At 32.8% G+C, this 17999-nt stretch overlaps 1 protein-coding gene and 1 long non-coding RNA gene across 5 annotated transcripts in view; one reads left to right on the top strand and one right to left on the bottom strand.

Annotated features, from left to right (window-relative positions):
- The window catches only part of LOC128201955 (uncharacterized), a 40820-nt gene extending 24834 nt beyond the window's left edge, over positions 1-15986 (bottom strand). The window contains exons 1-2 of the long non-coding RNA XR_008253529.1: positions 15848-15986; positions 15453-15632 (exon numbers count right to left, since the gene is read on the bottom strand). This is a non-coding gene — a long non-coding RNA (uncharacterized LOC128201955). The remainder of the gene's footprint in view (positions 1-15452; positions 15633-15847) is intronic.
- Positions 1-17999, top strand: part of LOC113519613 (homeobox protein prospero-like) — a 114384-nt gene that overhangs the window by 54017 nt on the left and 42368 nt on the right. For all 4 annotated transcript variants that reach the window (XM_052900509.1, XM_026904735.3, XM_052900508.1 and 1 more), the window contains exon 3: positions 6895-6954. The gene's annotated coding sequence lies outside the window, so the exon portion shown is untranslated. The remainder of the gene's footprint in view (positions 1-6894; positions 6955-17999) is intronic.

Here is a 17999-nt window from a genome sequence, read left to right as displayed (position 1 = left end):
TAATATTTTTTTTAATGAGTGATAATGGTATGGTTTATAAAACTATAAAGTAATCCCGTAATCGATCTTGAAGTACTGTGTAGCTTGCACAGAATAAAAGCGCTGTAGCTGTAATGAAACTGCACAATGCTAAGTCCTGACCACGTTAGCAAATTAATTAATATTATTCTATTAATATTATAATCACGTACTGTATTTTAAGCTAAGAAGAGAGAGAAAGAGTATACGGTCTCATGAAGAGATCATATTGGTTAAATAGGAATAGTTCAGATCTTTGATAATCGAAGGAGAGAAAACCATTTTTCACTAGGTTAGTAACTACGAATAAGCGAGCAACCTAAGATATAAGACCTCATAGGATTCTAATAAGACCTCACAATATTATAAATAATCGAGAGGCAATAATGACTGAGTGTTATTGGACATTTCTGAAATTATAATTAAAGTATGGATCAATGTTTAAAAACCAACTGTGATGTGATATTATTTATGCAAGCATTAATTTCACCGCTTGTTTATTTTAAGCAACATTTCGACAAGCAAACCGAAGTCCGCCATTCATCTCGAAAGCATTAATTAGTCGCCCCCGATCTCGATCGTTCAGTAATCAAGCATAAAATTAAAACTTGGCACACGACAAGCGCCCAACAAAGGTAAGGGTGTGTCCACACCGCACGTACCTTATGGCACGGCAATTTGTTCAAGACATCTGGCCTCACACCTGCCCGCGCCCCGCCACTAGTACCCCTCTTTACCCTCTTCATACCGATACAACAAACGACATTTTGACACTTACAATACCGATATTAAGTTCAAAATAGATTGAAAATATTTACAAACGAACTGTAAAGTTCGTAGGTGTAATATGGTTTTGGCACAAGGTCCAATGCCCCCATCATTCATTGCAACGTTTGCTCATTATAATTCGGAAATGACGAACAATTTTCTAACTCGAATTGTCCTGAAAGCGCTGGAGTGAGACATTATGGCGCGTATTTCGTATTAGTTTGTTTCATTAGTCAACTAGTTCTTTAAAATGTTGTGGAGCGTTTAATTTGTTCCACGTCCGGAACAATAACGGACGTCTTTCAATTAGCCGCATGTCGTCTATCAAGTGATGTTTGTCCACTACACAGTCACCGTCAATCTTAATAGTCTGTATCTCGCAACACAATCACGACGTAAACACAAAGCATACGTTCATTCACACACGAACACACATAAGACTCGTACACCCAAAGATGTGTGCGTTCATTCAAGACGGCGACGACCTCCTTGCGTCACTTCCGTCGACGTCACACGTCTTACAAGTGGGCGTGTGAACGCACCCTAATGACACGATACATTTTATTATGACAGCGCGCGTTCGGATGTATCAAATGACGAGATAACCGAAAGGGTTGTACAATAATACGATTCGGTATCATGTAATTTAATAATTTATATGTTTATTCGTTTAGGGCAGTAACTGTCAAATAGTTTCTTTCAAAGGCCGTGTACAATTCAAAAGTAATTCTCCGCTTCCGGCATAACAATTCTTTTGGCCGGTTTTGCGAAAAAAATAACATTAAGAGTCAATTTGTTGGTGACGCGCCAGGGGGCAAAGATGCGGGACGGAATACTGGTAATTTGGGCCAAGTAGTCCAATTTTAGTGGTCTATTGTGGTTCAAGGGGCCCAAGAATTGTTCCTTCAATTTGTACGAACGCCCGCATGTCAATGCGAATGTATATTAATGTCGGATGTTGAGTGTCCTTGTTATTTTTCCGGTTATTATGGTGCCTGGATTTGAAACTTCATATTTATATAAGAAATAGATAACAAAGGTTTCATTCTCTCTAATTTACTTTTAGAATTAAGAGGAAATGACATTTCTTCACGAAGATTATTCATTTTCGATGGAATAAAAATACAATATCAGCTATTAATATGATCTAGATAGGTTTCTCTAAAAATAACAATTTTTTTATTCTTATGCTATAAACCACGCATTGCATTACACAATTTTTTTTTAATATGCATAAATAGGTATAACAATACTTTATAGTAGTTAACTGAAATACTGAAAAAAATGGCGCTCCAAAAAATTACGTGTCATCCAATATTTAACGAATCGTTTTTTAACATTCAATGTTCCATATAAATCTAAATTTACATACATATTTTTGTCTCAGATTTCATTTGCATACTCAGAATTTCACATCACCATTTCAGACCATCGTTCTGGTTTCTGGGTGTATTCATCACGATGGGCTAGCTGACTTGCTTTTTCATTCTCATCTTTTATACTTCAATGGTCCCTCGCCAGCGTATACCATTGGCGCTGGCGGTAACCATTCCATTATCATCCATAACAAAAATAGTCTGCTGATATTCAATAGTCACCAGAGGAAGACTTTGTACAAAAGTCGATTGCTTGGGTACCTCTGTTCCATTCTTGTTTTAACCCTGAAGCAGTTGTGTTTGCATGACTGGTGACATGGTTTAAAGGATGGGATATGGCGTGAATTTACTGGGTACAGAGGAATAACAATCCTTAGGAATGGCAACGCATGGGGGGTATCATGGGCGAAACAGTATACTCTGTTATGTCCATGGTACCGCTCATGTCTATAGGCGACTGTTACCACTTTCCATCAGGTAGACCGTCAGCTTGTTTGCCTTTCTAAGTTGCATAAAAAAATTAGTAGTAAAAATACTATTAAAAACATCGATTAATATTTAAATGTGTCGATTTCATACTAATTTCATTTATAGAGCGTTGCTTAACTATTCATTAAGTGTTATTACTAAGTCTGTATACAGACTATGTCTAATAACAAGCTAAATTTCTCTCGCTTAATGTAAAATATGTGTGTAAATTTAAAATATATTCTAAGGCAAAATCATACATATATAAATATGTCTAACCATACATATACAAACAAACAAAATACCTGTTTTTTTATCTATCAGTAGATAACATCGCAGCAAAGAATAGCGGTTGCGTTTTAATAGCGTTTTTTTCCTTGCAAGGTGTCAATCTATTTATTCCATATGATCTCGTCCTTACAATCTAAACACAATAGTGTTACGTGATCTAATACATCTAATACGGATCAATATTTTGCACAATTGAATTTAAAATATTCTATTATATTGTACAGATGTATGGCTCGGTTTCGTTTTCGTTTGACTTCTGAATTGGAAGTCAAAGATGTTTTCTTTGTATCGGATATTAGGAATTCTTACTAATATTACAAATGTATGTTTAATTGTTACTTCTTAGCGCTTTAACGGCTAAACCAAAAACTATAAAAATATACTATATCGTATTTTGTCGTAGTATATCATTGTCGAAGAATTTAGTGTAATGTTTTTCTGATATATTACATGAATACATATTTACATAAGGAGGAAGCCTATGTTCTGCAGTGTACATAAAATATAGGTATATACATAAATATATCCTTGGATATTTTAAATATACTAAGCGACGAAAATTATAGGTAAATAGTACTGTCGTGGCCACGACATGGTGCAATCCACGTCGAAACGTCGGCAATAAAAATCAGGCATGTAGGTGTTATTTACCTGCAATTTTCGTCGCGTTAAGTCCCGATCATCATTATTTCATCATTTCAGTATAAGTCCCGATAGTTTAATTAAAATATGTGTCAACAGCACGAAAGTTTAAAATTAAATTACGTTCTCGGACTCTGAATCTTTGGTAAGTGGCTTGAAAATAATTGTCTTTGGAAATAAAACTTTTTTTTTATTTATTTATACACAAAACTAATACTATAAAAATAAATTATTTTATTATTTTAGAAGAACATAATAATTTCTAAGTATATTGTAGTTCTATAGTTACTTATCTTTATCTAAAATTTAGGGCAAAGATAGGAAACCATATTTCATGTTCTTAGCAAGCACTAATTAAACCCTAATTGTCTATTCTAATCTATTATTAATCCATGAATTCCTACTGTTAAGCAAAGATCTCCTTTCAAAACTTTAAAAATTAACCATTACAAATAAAAAAAAAACTTAAAAACATAATGACCGATAAATCAATCTTTAGAATACATACTGACATTACCACAAAGGTTATTAAGTAAAAAGTACGGTACCAGGTGCGGAAGGCGTGCGCCTGAGCCTCATTGATCTTTTATTGCCACTTCTAAAGTAAAAAAAAAAACGGGAAGTAATTTGTTCTCCACACAGTAGGTAAAGATGTACACCAAGATTTATTAGCGAGCTATTAGTCGAGTTTTTATTTGTGATTTTCTGTTAATAGTGAATAATGAAAGATGACATCTTGTTGAAATAATTTCGCTTTACGATCTCACGGGTGAAGTGGTCAGTGCTACTTCTTATATAAAATGTATAACACCTTTGTCCTTAAGAGTGGGCACTAGTAGTGAGTACCTAATATATTGTAATATCTGTATATTATGGTTACAATATATATCTATAATGTTTTCTCTGTATACACTCTGCATAGTTTTCGATTTAGATTCTGAACTGATTCGATCAGTTGATTGGATCGATTAAACCAAAAAAACCCTACTGATTTCCGCAGTACTAAATACTAAACTTGGGTAAAATGGATACCGAGCTGATATCTATATATTGGGTTCCTCTGGATGTTGTTGGTAGAAAAAAGGTCATCACTCACTTCAGTATCGCCCATATCGGTCGGATATTTTTTTTCAAATAAGTTAAAAGTCTGTTATCCATTATTATTATTAAGATAACAGATTTTTAACATATTCGTTCTTGGACGAGTATATAGATATTGTAACTTAAATATATAGATATTGCTATATAAATATTAACTCTTACTAAATACATATTATTATTGGATAGTTCAGTATTATTTTATTAGACGCTACAAAATGTCTTATCCAAGCAAGTAGAAATAGAAACAAAATATGATGAATAAAATAAACACTGCGAAATAAAATTACATTTTTTATCACTTCGCCTTAATCATTAAGTGTACATAAATAAATAATGGATACGCCAGCAAAAATGATAAATTCTGAAAAAAGAAATCTAATCTAACACTTTCATGCGGGCATCGAACCCAAGATTGTTTCGGAAGTAAACAAAAAACGTTCGGCGGCGCACGCGCACGCGCCCTCGCCGGGTGGTCGCGCACGTGCTCGCCCCTATAGATCGATACCGATAACTTATCGATACCGCGGGAAGGTAAGACGACTCTGTTACTAAACACTTAGCTACGCTACTTAGTAGCCGCTGAGGGGAGAAAGGGATTGTTAGAAATGGGCTCTAACAGCTCCATTGCTAACAACGTATCCTGTCAGGTCGACCTCGTATACTCTGGTATATATATATACTCACGCGTGAGTATATATATATACTCACGCGGTTCTCCCTGGAAACCATCGTGGTTAATTCTCGTGAAATTCTTCATGATGGACTAACTGACCTGCTTTCATCCCTACTTATCATCTTCCATTGGTGCCTCGTCAGCGTATACCGATCACCCATTAAAAAAAAAGTAGCCGCAGGATACGAATGAGACCATTGATTCTATATGAGATAGAGAGAGTAACATGACATCGCCAAATGCGCACTTCGACTTTTTTTTTATACAACTTAGAATGCCAAACAAGCTGACGGCCCACCTGATGGAAAGTAGTAACCGTCGCCTATAGACATGAGCAGTACCATAGACATAACAGAGTATACTGTTTCGCCCATGATACCCCCCATGCGTTGCCATTCCTGAGGACTCAGATGTTATTCCTCTGTACCCTGTAAATTCACGCCATATCCTACCCTTCAAACCGAAACACAGCCATGCAAACACAACTGCTTCACGGTAGAAACACGAATGGGACAGAGGTACCCAAGCAATCGACTTTTTTATTCGCTGATAATCGAACCCCCCAACAGTACAGAACAAAGGGGTCGCGGAAGGTCGCGAAGCAGTGAAAAATCAACAGTTCTGTAAATACATGAATCAATCAATAATACATAATGAAGTATCTATAACAGACATCGATTACATGTCTGTTTTAGATACTTCATTATGTATTAGGTATTTATTTTATTTTATCGATACTTAAGTGTGAATATAAATACAACTGTACGGATTTCATAATTGTACTATAATAAAATTCATACACATTCGAAACCGGGTAGGGGATCGCAAGATATTTTTACATACTAAGGGGGTCGCAAGATATTTTTACATATTTATTATGTATACCTACTTATTATGGGGTTGCGTCATGAAAAAAATTGAAAACACTGTTATAGGTGAAAATTTTTTTATAATCAGTTGAGTAGTTTTTGAATTTATCCACTACAAAAAAACAATCCAATCTTTCGTGTTTATAGTATCATTGATATAGATGACGGTAGCCTCAATTCAACAGTGACCGCTCAATGGGACAAAGGTCGCATTCGTAATTCTACTATTAAGCATCTGTGCTGGAATTGCTGTATTTCGGTTTGAAAGGTGAGATATGGCAGTCTAATTACAGAGCGCAATCCTCAGAATACCATACATTTTAATACCTGTAGTGCTAATCATGTCTTTAAACGACTGTTATCATTTTATACCAAGTGGTGGTATTCATTTTTAATTAAAAATAATGCTGCTTTTTTATAAAGGTTTTCAGTACGTATATTGCGCCATATATAAAAACAAGCTAATTATTATAATTGAAATTTTATTGTAGCCAGTTATTATAAGATTTCGACATTTCTTGCCTAAATTATGTAAATTGTAAGTTTATTGAAAATACTTTATAATTTTTTTTAAATTATAACAAACTGCCTACTACCAAAATTACTACACCGGAAATAGGGTTTGTATTATGATAGTAAATAAATAATTGTGCTTATTGGAAGCTGATGATATTTTTTTTTGTTGCAGATCTATTGGAGGCCTCGGGCATATTTTACATCGGATAAGTGTAAAAAAATCATATTAATGGTAAGAAAATTTTATTAAAATTAATATATGACGACTACTAGCAACTTTCTATGTTCTAATTGGTGTAAAAATAATTAATCTCTTCATTATTTTTTTAAAAGTGACGAAACTGCAAAATAAATATATGCAATCTGCATAAAAAAATGCATCTAAAAGTATTAATACAATAAAATCAATTAACTCTCATGGTGTGACTATTTATAATTATGATTCTGTCTAGAATATTGATATCCAATGATATTATAAAAGATCTAGCTGTTTTATAGTGTAAAATTTTCAAATATAATGAACTGGTTGCATAAATTTTAAATGTTTTTTTTTATTTGAATTACGCAGACCTGATTTAAAATAATGCACTTAGATAAAGTCATAAGAATTCCGTTCTGCATTTGAATTTGCTAGTTTCCGGTTAGAACATAAAATCGTTAAACCGAACATTAATCAAGAACAACGCAGTTTTGAATATCGAACGCCAAAAGCGGAACTATCGCATATCAATGCATACCTATCGCAAAATCGACATACCTTGTGTGGCCATAACATGCTAAAATTATAACTTTTGATAAACAGTTACATTGTTAAGACAGTATTCGAATAATAAAACAAACTTCAAAATATTAACAAATCCGTGGTCAACTTCTTGTTAGTACCTACTTACCTATAGATTTAGTTATTATTATTTAAACAAACCATTTGCTCTAGAAATATGTAGTAATTTAAGTAATATACTCAAATATCATTGTTATTTGTGTCACAAAATTACATTTAATTGTTATAATATTTTCATATAAAAATGAATTAAAGATTTCCCGTGGATTAAATTCGATCAACATTTAAGTTATCTTCAAATGTTAACTTTGACTTTTACAGAACTAAAATCTAGTAGTACAAATTGGAAAATGTTTGAAATTTGATTATAAATAAAGTATTTAAAAAAATAAGGCGTTATTTGTTTCTCTTATTTCGTGGCCCAACTTTTCGCCTCCGATAAGACATGACGTGTCCGTTATGAGTTTCTGATCGCCTTCAGTCGAACGACGCCGCCCAATACGCCCACTATTGCTATGCATGTTCGATATTCAAACTTTGAATTGACTCTGTTTCAAATCTAATATCAACATTTAAAATGTTTCATTGTAATTTTGATATAGTCCTGTTTTAACCATCACTTACTAAATTAATTTTGAAGCAAATTGCGTTGTCTATGGTTACATATAAGTTATTTGTCGCGAACTGTATTTGATTTAATTTATAAACATACCTTTAGTTTGCATCATTATAAACAGGGTACATTAATGTAAACAATGAAAATATATAATTAATTATAATATTATTATTAATATATTAATAATTTATAAGTATTGAAGATTATATTAATTTAACTTAATTTTCACACAGAACTTTTAATATATAACTGTAATATAAGTACAATATATCAAATTAACGCAACTCTATCTTGTATTCTAAAATTATAATTCCAAAGGTACAACTCGACCAAGCATTGTGCTATAAGACTAATCAATATAAGTAGGCACAGCTCATTCAGACGCTATAATTCCGTTAATAAAAATACAGAGAGGACGGCTCAAAGGGGGCACGGTGGGAGTCGGAAGCGCAATGGGCTTCGGAAAATTCACCCGGTGAATGGAAAACGCGGCGATAGACAAACAGCCAGGCTGACCCCGCGCCACTACCCCCATCTCCCCACCTAACGTACATTTTGAAATAATGCCCCCAATGGTTGCGTTTATGTCCAGAACCTAGGCTTCCATTTTCGAAATTTAGTAAATCAGCGTGTTCTATTTTTAAGTGTTCAAATTAAAAAAAAAAATGTTTACCACAAACACGATATTGTGATTTCGAAATGTATATTTATTTTTAAAAATGGAATCGAATTTTCTATCAGCGGTCAAGTGTGTCGATGGAATAAACCTCTTGCCAACATCGCAATGTCAGTTGCAAACGTATCTTACTGAAGTTAGCGCGCGAACGCACAGAGAGGTTATAAATCTCGTCGACACGAAATGGCTGACCAGCTCCATCCCCCTTTCACAGATCTATGTTGCCATAGCGGAGCTGCTGCAAAAGTGTGCGCCATAAATTTTATAGGAGCACCAGTGTGCGGTAAAACTGAACTAGAGTTTGTGTGTGTGCGAAAATTCGTGTTCATCCCGTAAGAGGAGTGGACACTGCCAGTTTTGCTTTGTATTCATGTCGTGTACCTACCACAGATAAGAGTATAATAGATTAATCCAAAACAAATTTATAGAAACAATGCATTTCATTTGGCGTAAGGTTGTTTAACTGCTAATTTAATTACATATTTCGTTTCCGAAGGCGATCCGATTGCGTGGTATAGTTATCTAACTATTAACTGTTTATTAACCTTTAAATGACGCTTGTGATCATAATAATTAAGAAAAAAAAAACTTAATTTATTTATTCATTGCATCTTTAACTTTCAAATTTGCTAATTCAACAACAAAATGGTCACCCAAATTCCTGCCCAGCGCATATTTTTCGCGGTCCTTTTTCACTTTTTTTCTTAGTGACAATGTAAGGCCTTTCATGTAGCTTTCCATTCGGCCGGTTCAAAGCGCTGAAAGAAGTGTGAAGCGGGCCGTGAGCATCGGCAGTCAGGTGTGGTTAACTCGGAGGACTATGGACTTCCCTCGGGCTGAAGCCACTTAGTCTGCTAACTGTCACTAAAAATACGTATTCGTTTATTTTTAAAAAGCCTACCGTTCCGGACGCGCGACCACACGTACTCTCCATAGAGCCTTTTATGTAGTTCCACTACTTCTGTTTTCTATGATTTTGTTGTGGAAACTCACAGTTCACACACTTAGATCTATGACAGAAAATAAAAAAAAAGCCGTAGAAAAAAGGCATTTGATAATTATACTGAAAGACAGCAATATCAGAGCGAAATAAAAAAGCTGCTAATGTAAAAAATGCAAACCTATCTGTACATATGTGGAAAACTAATTGAATATCTGGAACTACACCAACACATAGACACAGCGTATTAAGAACGTTATCGGCTACGCACTTATACATATTTACTTATAAACGTAGCTAAAGTGGAGAGTACTGCACAAAAACGCATCTTTCCCCCCACAGCCACCCCAACGGCCGGCGGGCGAACGAATACATTCGACTAGCCCATTTGCAATATCGCATTGTGTGTGTGACTGTACAGATAGAATTCGCGGAGTGTGGGTGCAATTCCACACAAACGAGAGTTTGCTTAGCCCGTGCGTAGTTTCACCATGTACTTACCTACGTGTATGTACTCGGTATTGGTTTTCTGTAGTACCGTTGGGCTTTAACAAATTTCAAATTCACAAAATCGTGATTGGTTGGTATTTTGTTTGAATAAGCGGACACACTACTGACGTGGCTTAAAATTTGCTATCCAGTAATTCGTTTAGGTGTAAAATGATCAGTTTTATCCAATTTGTTTATGTTTTTGGCGTGATTGTGATGTATTTGTCGCGCGAATGCAATTTCGTTTATTTTGCGTTCTTATATACAATATATTCATCATTCATATTAGAATTTAATCAGCGAGACAAGTTGTATACAAAAATTCATAGCGCATAATAAATTTCAATTGTCAACCAAGCAGAACGCCTCAAAGTAAAATTATTAAAAAAAATTCATCGATCACGTGTCATTTCGAGGAGTATTATCGCTACAAATGAAGCAATTAAGTGTGCACGCGCCACTACCCATAGCCAACCGGATGACAGACGCTCTAATAAACATCTAAGATTCCAAATATCAATTTCTGGGGACCCATTCAACCGCATCCACGTCACTATCGTAAAATTTGAATTCGGAACCAGGAAGTGCGCAACAAAAACTCGACCAATCAACCCATGAGTTCGATATTCGAAATCCAAACTTGTCTATTCACGGTGTTGTCAGCCAGCATGACGTTGATAATTCGAAACTTTGAAATGGAACAATGTACGGCTTCCTTCAAGACGTTGTTGTTTAATTGAAAAGGGCATTAAATTGAAACTGATCTATAAAAAATAATTCCAACTCTTATTTCTTTGACAATAAGATTTATTTGAAGTATCAGTTTTATTTGAAAACAAAGATAGTAATGCTTAGTCATTTCACACGTGGTAAAACGTACTGAACATATGCTGTTAAGAAGTCAGCACTAATTTTAATTTACATCCACATTATGTAAACGAAAAGTTAACAAGTTTCTAATATAAGAGATGTTATATAAAAATATTTTTTAAATCTTTTAAACCGAACTAAATACATATATGATGTAACTATGCAGATATAATTTAAAAAAGTATAATCAAGTAAAGACAATGCCACACCAACGTCCAAGAGCGCGGCAGATGTGCGACCGACGACCGGTACGCCACCACCGCGACAGCTTGACAGACCGTTGTAATAATTACGTCTAAAACTGTAGCTGATACGGCACCGATGTAAACTTATGTAGAATTAAGAAACAATAAACAAAGACAATTTATTCGTGAAAACGTGAAACGTCTCATAAACCTATTTTGGCTATTGAAGTGTTTTATCTTTTTCTTGCGCACTAAATTCCTAATTTAAAAGTGATAACATTGTAATAGTTAAAATAAGTTTATAGGAGATATTAATTCTTGATAAATAACGGAATTAGTCCTTATTCAACATCGATTAAATGACTTTTAAAAATGATGACAAAAACATTTTAAAACTAAAACATTGATTAAAAAATATTGACTGGTGTAATCAATAATTTTATGTATTATGTTATTAGTATAATGTTGATGAATTGATAATGATGAAAATAGATGATTAAATTACCATTTATGTATAGAAATAATATAATAAAATAATGTACCAAAAAATAATATTAAGTGCCTAACATTTATATGCCTATGTATGATGACTATTTTACATGTAATATCTTGTGTCTCATATTTGGATTGAATAATATATAAATAAACAAAAGAATGAAACTAAGTATACGACACGATGTAGTTCCATTAAGAAGTTACAACATAAAAAATGAATTATAATTTTGGTTATAGCCTGGCTATTCTGGAACTCTATTGATCAATCTAAATCAATCAATACTGTCTTAATATTTTATATTATGTGAGACATTCCTGTCTATTATAATCAATTATTTTTTTCTTGATTTGCCTTAGGATACTTCTATAAGTTCAAAAGTCTACTTTAAAGCGTCTATTAGGGGATGAACGTATACAATATTCATTGCTGTACAAGGTGGACATATCGCATTGTATGGCGGTGTAGATACGCCCTAACGATTTACAAGCATGCAATGATCATAATCGTTTAACCGATTCTTTTTAATAAAAACAAAAAAAAAACATTAAATTATTAATATAATAAAATTATTTTTGATATTTCTTTAATTTTAAATGAATAGTCATCTGAATCAGGATCTTTTCTATACCTACTTTAAGATTTTTTATTATTGTTAGGAATGCAAATGATCAGATAGATACCTGATAGAAAGCGGCTAACGTCGCTCATGAAGGTCTTTTAATTAGGTTATCAATAAAGATGGTTTATGCTCATAAATATCCAGAAGAAGAAATCGGTAAAGATAACGGATAACATACACATAAAAATACATATAGAAAAGAATTAAGGTTCTCTATTTTTCTACATTGGTCAATAGAAACAAAAATAATAACTGTCACTCAAAAATATTTTGAACGGAATAAAGTTTTGACTGTGACATGAAATATAATTTAAAAACAAACACTTATCACATATACAGTTTCTATAACATATGCTCATAATGGTCCCTCTGACCACGCTACAAAGACACGAACGCAAACATTCCAGGAACTACCCCTCAAAACCATAATCGCCCCAATATCCCATGGGAACGTTCTATTTAAACAATGTAACATTAAAACAATGGCTGCTGTCCCATGGCTTGTTTGCCAAGATACCGTGTGACCGGAGATAAAACAATGGTCCTTAGCCGCAGCACAAAAGAAAGAGTTTAAGGAATCCTTGGCTAGTGAAAGGGTTAAGTGCATAAAAAGGAATGTAACTTATATTGTTAATTAAAGATATTGTTCGTGCAATATATTGATATAAGAATAATATTTCGTAATTAATAAATCCGTGATAAAAATCTCTCATAATAATAAGTTTGTGATTTAGGTAACATATACTTGTAATTTTATAAACAAAACCGCATATGTATAGATTTTGCTAATATATCACGTATTTTTTAAATTTATAGATAGATAGATATAATAAATCATTTGATTCATATTTTTATTATCTTGTCTTTTTATCGTATGTTAAAAAAAATTATACAAATTTTTAATACTTGCATATATTTTTAACATAATTTTCTACTTAATTTAAATTCAACATCTTACACATAAACTGAGAATATTCGTTGTATAAGAAAAATTATCTTTAACTACTTTTTATTAGAAACTTCTTATTTCTTCTGTATTTATTGAAATGTTAATATATTTTTTATTACAAGTCTTACGTAAATACCTACAATAATTCAAAAACTATCTCACATTTAAGCACCGGACACAAAAATCACTTTCCCTCTCAAAGCCCTCTCATTACCGCACTCAACCCTGCGACTTCCCAACTACGCTTCCTAACCATAGTTCTCACAATCAAAAAAAGATTTGTCACTTAGCTGTTAAGGGGCGGAAGGAGCTGTTCCCGAAGCGGTCGCGCGGCAAACGATTATGGGCCTTAAGTGTATCGGTTACAACCGCTGAATGACCCTTGAGGTTGATGCGTTCGGATATCTGGCCAAAACAAACTATATTTAAATTCAAAAGATTTCTTTTTATTAAAAGAAATGATAAATATTAAACGGCTACGGAAAATCGTGAACATCTTGAGTAGAAAGTATCGAGAAATTATAAACAAGCCATTGAAGATATCTTACGTATTAAATGCAAATAATGTAGATTAGCTTAAATGCATATCTGAACACCGTTCAGTTCCCTAATTATTACTAAAAGCTAATTAAATTAAAAAAATATATAACTATAGAAGTTCATAGGTATTGTATTAACCAATTGAATAATATTAAATTAAATAATAAAAAAGTTATACAATCATATTCGTTTTTACTTATAAATTACATTCTCTGTCTACGTATCCGAACTAGTTATGCGCAGACGCACGGCTTACAGGAAGGAAGTGTAAGGCGACCGCGTGAGAAGTGCGCGCACGCCGTGAGAACCGCACAGGTGCCACTGTATATTCGTACTCGACTTAGAACGTACCTACTTATATGTAATAACAGGTAATTTATCACAAAAGAAATTAACGTTGAATAATATCTTGATAAGGAAAGCTCTTTATCAAGATATTGATAAGAGCTCAGATAGATATCGGAGGATACCTACTTAGATTTATTCAAATAAAATTCTGTTTATTATTATTACTATTATTAAGATTATTTGTAAAATAACCATAAGAATATTGATTAAAATAATTTTATAAACATTTGAAATATGCTTCGGTAGGTATAAATATCACACTCTTTCTATATCTTCTATTGAAAATGTTACAGATTTTAGGGAAAGAAAAAAATGGAATTTAAACAAGACACCTGTCAGTGCAACTAGAATATAGGAACTAAAATAATTATAACTAAGCATAAAGAAATTTCAATCCAAATTCTTTTTAATAAAAAAAAAAAAAAAACATCAAAGGTAAATAAAAAGAAATAAATATCTGTTACTTTAACTCACTTATGGCACAAATGGTTATACATATTTTATATTAAAAGTCATTGTACGTTGTAAGCGTACAAATTATAATATGAAAATCTCTCGAACATAACATGTTCTGGTTTACGAGTGGTTTCCGAGATGAGTCACTAACTGGTACACGAGGGGCTCAATAAAAAGAGATCACCGCCAATCGTTCCATACTGAAGATCAGGGTGCGACGACCTTGCTGCGTGGAACACGGCAGGAGAGGCAGCGGAGCGGATATAGGACGCAAATTCTTTCACTTGAACACCGTATAAATAAAAATAAATCCTACAACTTGTTTACTATTTCTGGTTGCAAAGAAAAACTTTTACTTTGATATTATAATTTATAAGTAAATAAATATAGTGTTAAGTCGCTTTATAAACCGTTTATTTTTAAAATATATATTTTTAAAATACCTGGATGAAAAATAAACCAATACATTCTCCTACATTATCATCTCCGCAACAATCCATTATCGTCTCATTGCTGAGCTTGAAAACTTCCCCACTTATTACGTCCTACCATGTAATAATATAAAAATTAAACACAAATATAACTCACTAATATAAACAATATAATAATTTATTTTAAATAATACATAGTTATTTGTAAAACTGCTTTCAATATCTATTATAATTATATAAATTTCGTATATAATTATATAAATAATAAAACATAAATATGGCAAAATTATAAACAGCAACAAATAAAGTATAGAAACAAAATATTTTACATAACCTGTATGTACAGTCGTAATCTTGACTTTCCGTGACCTCAGCATCATCTCTGTCAGATATGGCTACCTCTTGTCACTTGTCCAGTTTAGTTTTGAAAGTGCGAGCTCCCGACCGGAAGGTGGCGGGGCACAATCTCGGCGTCCGGTCCGGACGACTTCCGTCAAACGCGCCCGCCCGTGACCTGCGCACGCGACGGTGCCATTAATTAGGTTACGGTATTGGAATCCCATTGCGACATCTACAGGTTAATATATAATATATTTTAACTCTTTCCAAATAAACTTCTCAAATTATTATAAATTATTAATGATTTTATAAACAATTAAACAATTTTATATTTAAATTATAATAAAAATAATTTTATAATTTATCTGAACATTACAATGGAAATCTTACCTATTTAAATATATACAAAACTTTACCATCACCTGGAGCGAATCACTTTTTAAAAAAAAAATATTAAAAATAAATTCAAAATCAATTTTATTTAACAATTTTCTAACCCTAAAACAGCTAATGCCCTCACGAGTCAATCTACAAATGAACTGAAAACTCCCAAGGTGTCTTTTATAAACTGCAGCGAGATTTACCGCTATAGACATCTCCCGCTCCCACTGAGATCTTATTCCGTAGTACAGCGGGAGTTTTCGACCCAAAATAAAGGTGTTGAAACTAAAAATGATCTACCTTATAGAGTTATGTCGAATCGACACATAAGTATTATGTACTATAATTATATATCCCTATAAGTAAATATAAAAGAAATGAAAGTTTTTGTCTTCCTTAGTGATGTCGTTGTAGAAGAGCTCAAATTCCAATGGTTCGTGAGTTCGATTCCAGCAAACATTTGTATTCATGAATTTGTGTATAATTACAAAAAAATATCACTTAACAACCGAGTTACGTTTTATGTTGCGTTTTATATTGTAGAAAGAATTTAGATATTTTAAAGTCAACAACATTATTTTCAAAATTTCCTTTAATTATTGCTAATATAACATTTCAATAATATTTTTCTTTACTATATATTTAAGTAAATATGTACATATTCTTAACTATTTAACTTAAATGTATTTATGTTCAAAAACTTCAAATTACTCAGCGGGCTATGGATACGGTTTTTTTTTCTGATGGGTGATAATGGAATAGTAACCCCGCCTGCGCTAACGGGATACGCTGGCGAAGCACCAGTGAAGGGTGATAGATGAGAATGAAAACAAGCCAGTTAGCCCATCATGATGAATTCATCAGGAATTAATCATGATAGTTTCCAGGGAGAACCGCGAGGAGGTCGACCTGGTTGGGTATATTGCCAGCAATGGGATTCTCAGTCTCCATTACTAACAATCCCTTTCCCCCCACTATGGATAGGGTTATACTCGGAATTTCTTTGCGTGATTGAACCCGAAACGAGGATATCTGCAAAAGAATCAAAATAACCGACATAGCCCGAATGATAAACAAGCTGAAGTGGCAATGGGCTAGTCACATAGCTCGAAGAAGCGACAACCGATGAGGAAGAAAGGTTCTTGAGTGGCGATCCCATACGGGCAAACGCGATGTAGGACGACAACCCACTAGATGAAGCGGCTACCTTAAATGCATTGTAGCGAGTCAGTGGATGCGGGTAGCTCAGGACCCGTTCCTTATGACAGTCTATGGGAGAGCCTTATGTTCAGGAATGGGCAGATAATGGCTAAGAAAATGACGATGATGAATTGATGTTAAAATTTAATAATTAAAAAAATATGTAAACAAATTGTTGGATAATTGAATTATTTAAAATTTCCGCCATCTTTATTGTTGTTTATTTCCTTCAAAATAACACCTTAATTATTATTTCCGTGTACTGTATACTTAAAAATACACGTACAGGTTCGAAAGAGCTCACCTTATGCTCGTAATTATAATTGGCGAGTAGGTGCGCGCATTAATTATTCATTAACAGTTCACCCCCCATTTGACGCGACTTGAGAACTGCTAGTTAAACTGACGAGGGCCCCACTATTTTCGTATTAGGAGCTTATTTTAATTAAAAAATTTTTTTCTTGTAAATTAATATGTCACTTAATTAATTAATCACTGAATAAAATAAAATAAAATAATCATTTACTTAATAAATAAAATCTTTTCTTATTTTCTTAAATGAAATACATAAATTTAATTAAATAATCTTGAAAACATTTTATAGTTTTACAAATATGAGTAGGTATAGTATAGGGATTCATTTCCATTGTATATTTTTTTTCTAAACCAATGTGTCGCGTAATTAAATAAAAGTATTTCGTGTAAATTAATTAGTATTAAATGAAGTTGAATTTTCTTAAATTCATTTTACAAATAATAAATAATTAAGAAAATAAATTTTAACATTTACGTAATGTATTAATGAATATAGGAATTTATTTTAATTTATTTAATAACATAATCATAGTAGTCTTAAAAATTACTGAATTATATAAAGGATAGGAAAAAAAGCAGCCTATTTGAGCAATTAAACAGAATGTTTTATACAAATATAAATACGGGACTATTTGCCTCAGACTGT

The sequence above is a fragment of the Galleria mellonella genome, unplaced genomic scaffold, assembly GCF_026898425.1.
Source record: "Galleria mellonella isolate WM207_F2 unplaced genomic scaffold, CSIRO_AGI_GalMel_v1 utg65, whole genome shotgun sequence".
Classification (NCBI taxonomy): Eukaryota; Metazoa; Arthropoda; class Insecta; order Lepidoptera; family Pyralidae; genus Galleria; species Galleria mellonella.
This window is presented reverse-complemented; position numbering and strand designations above follow the sequence as displayed.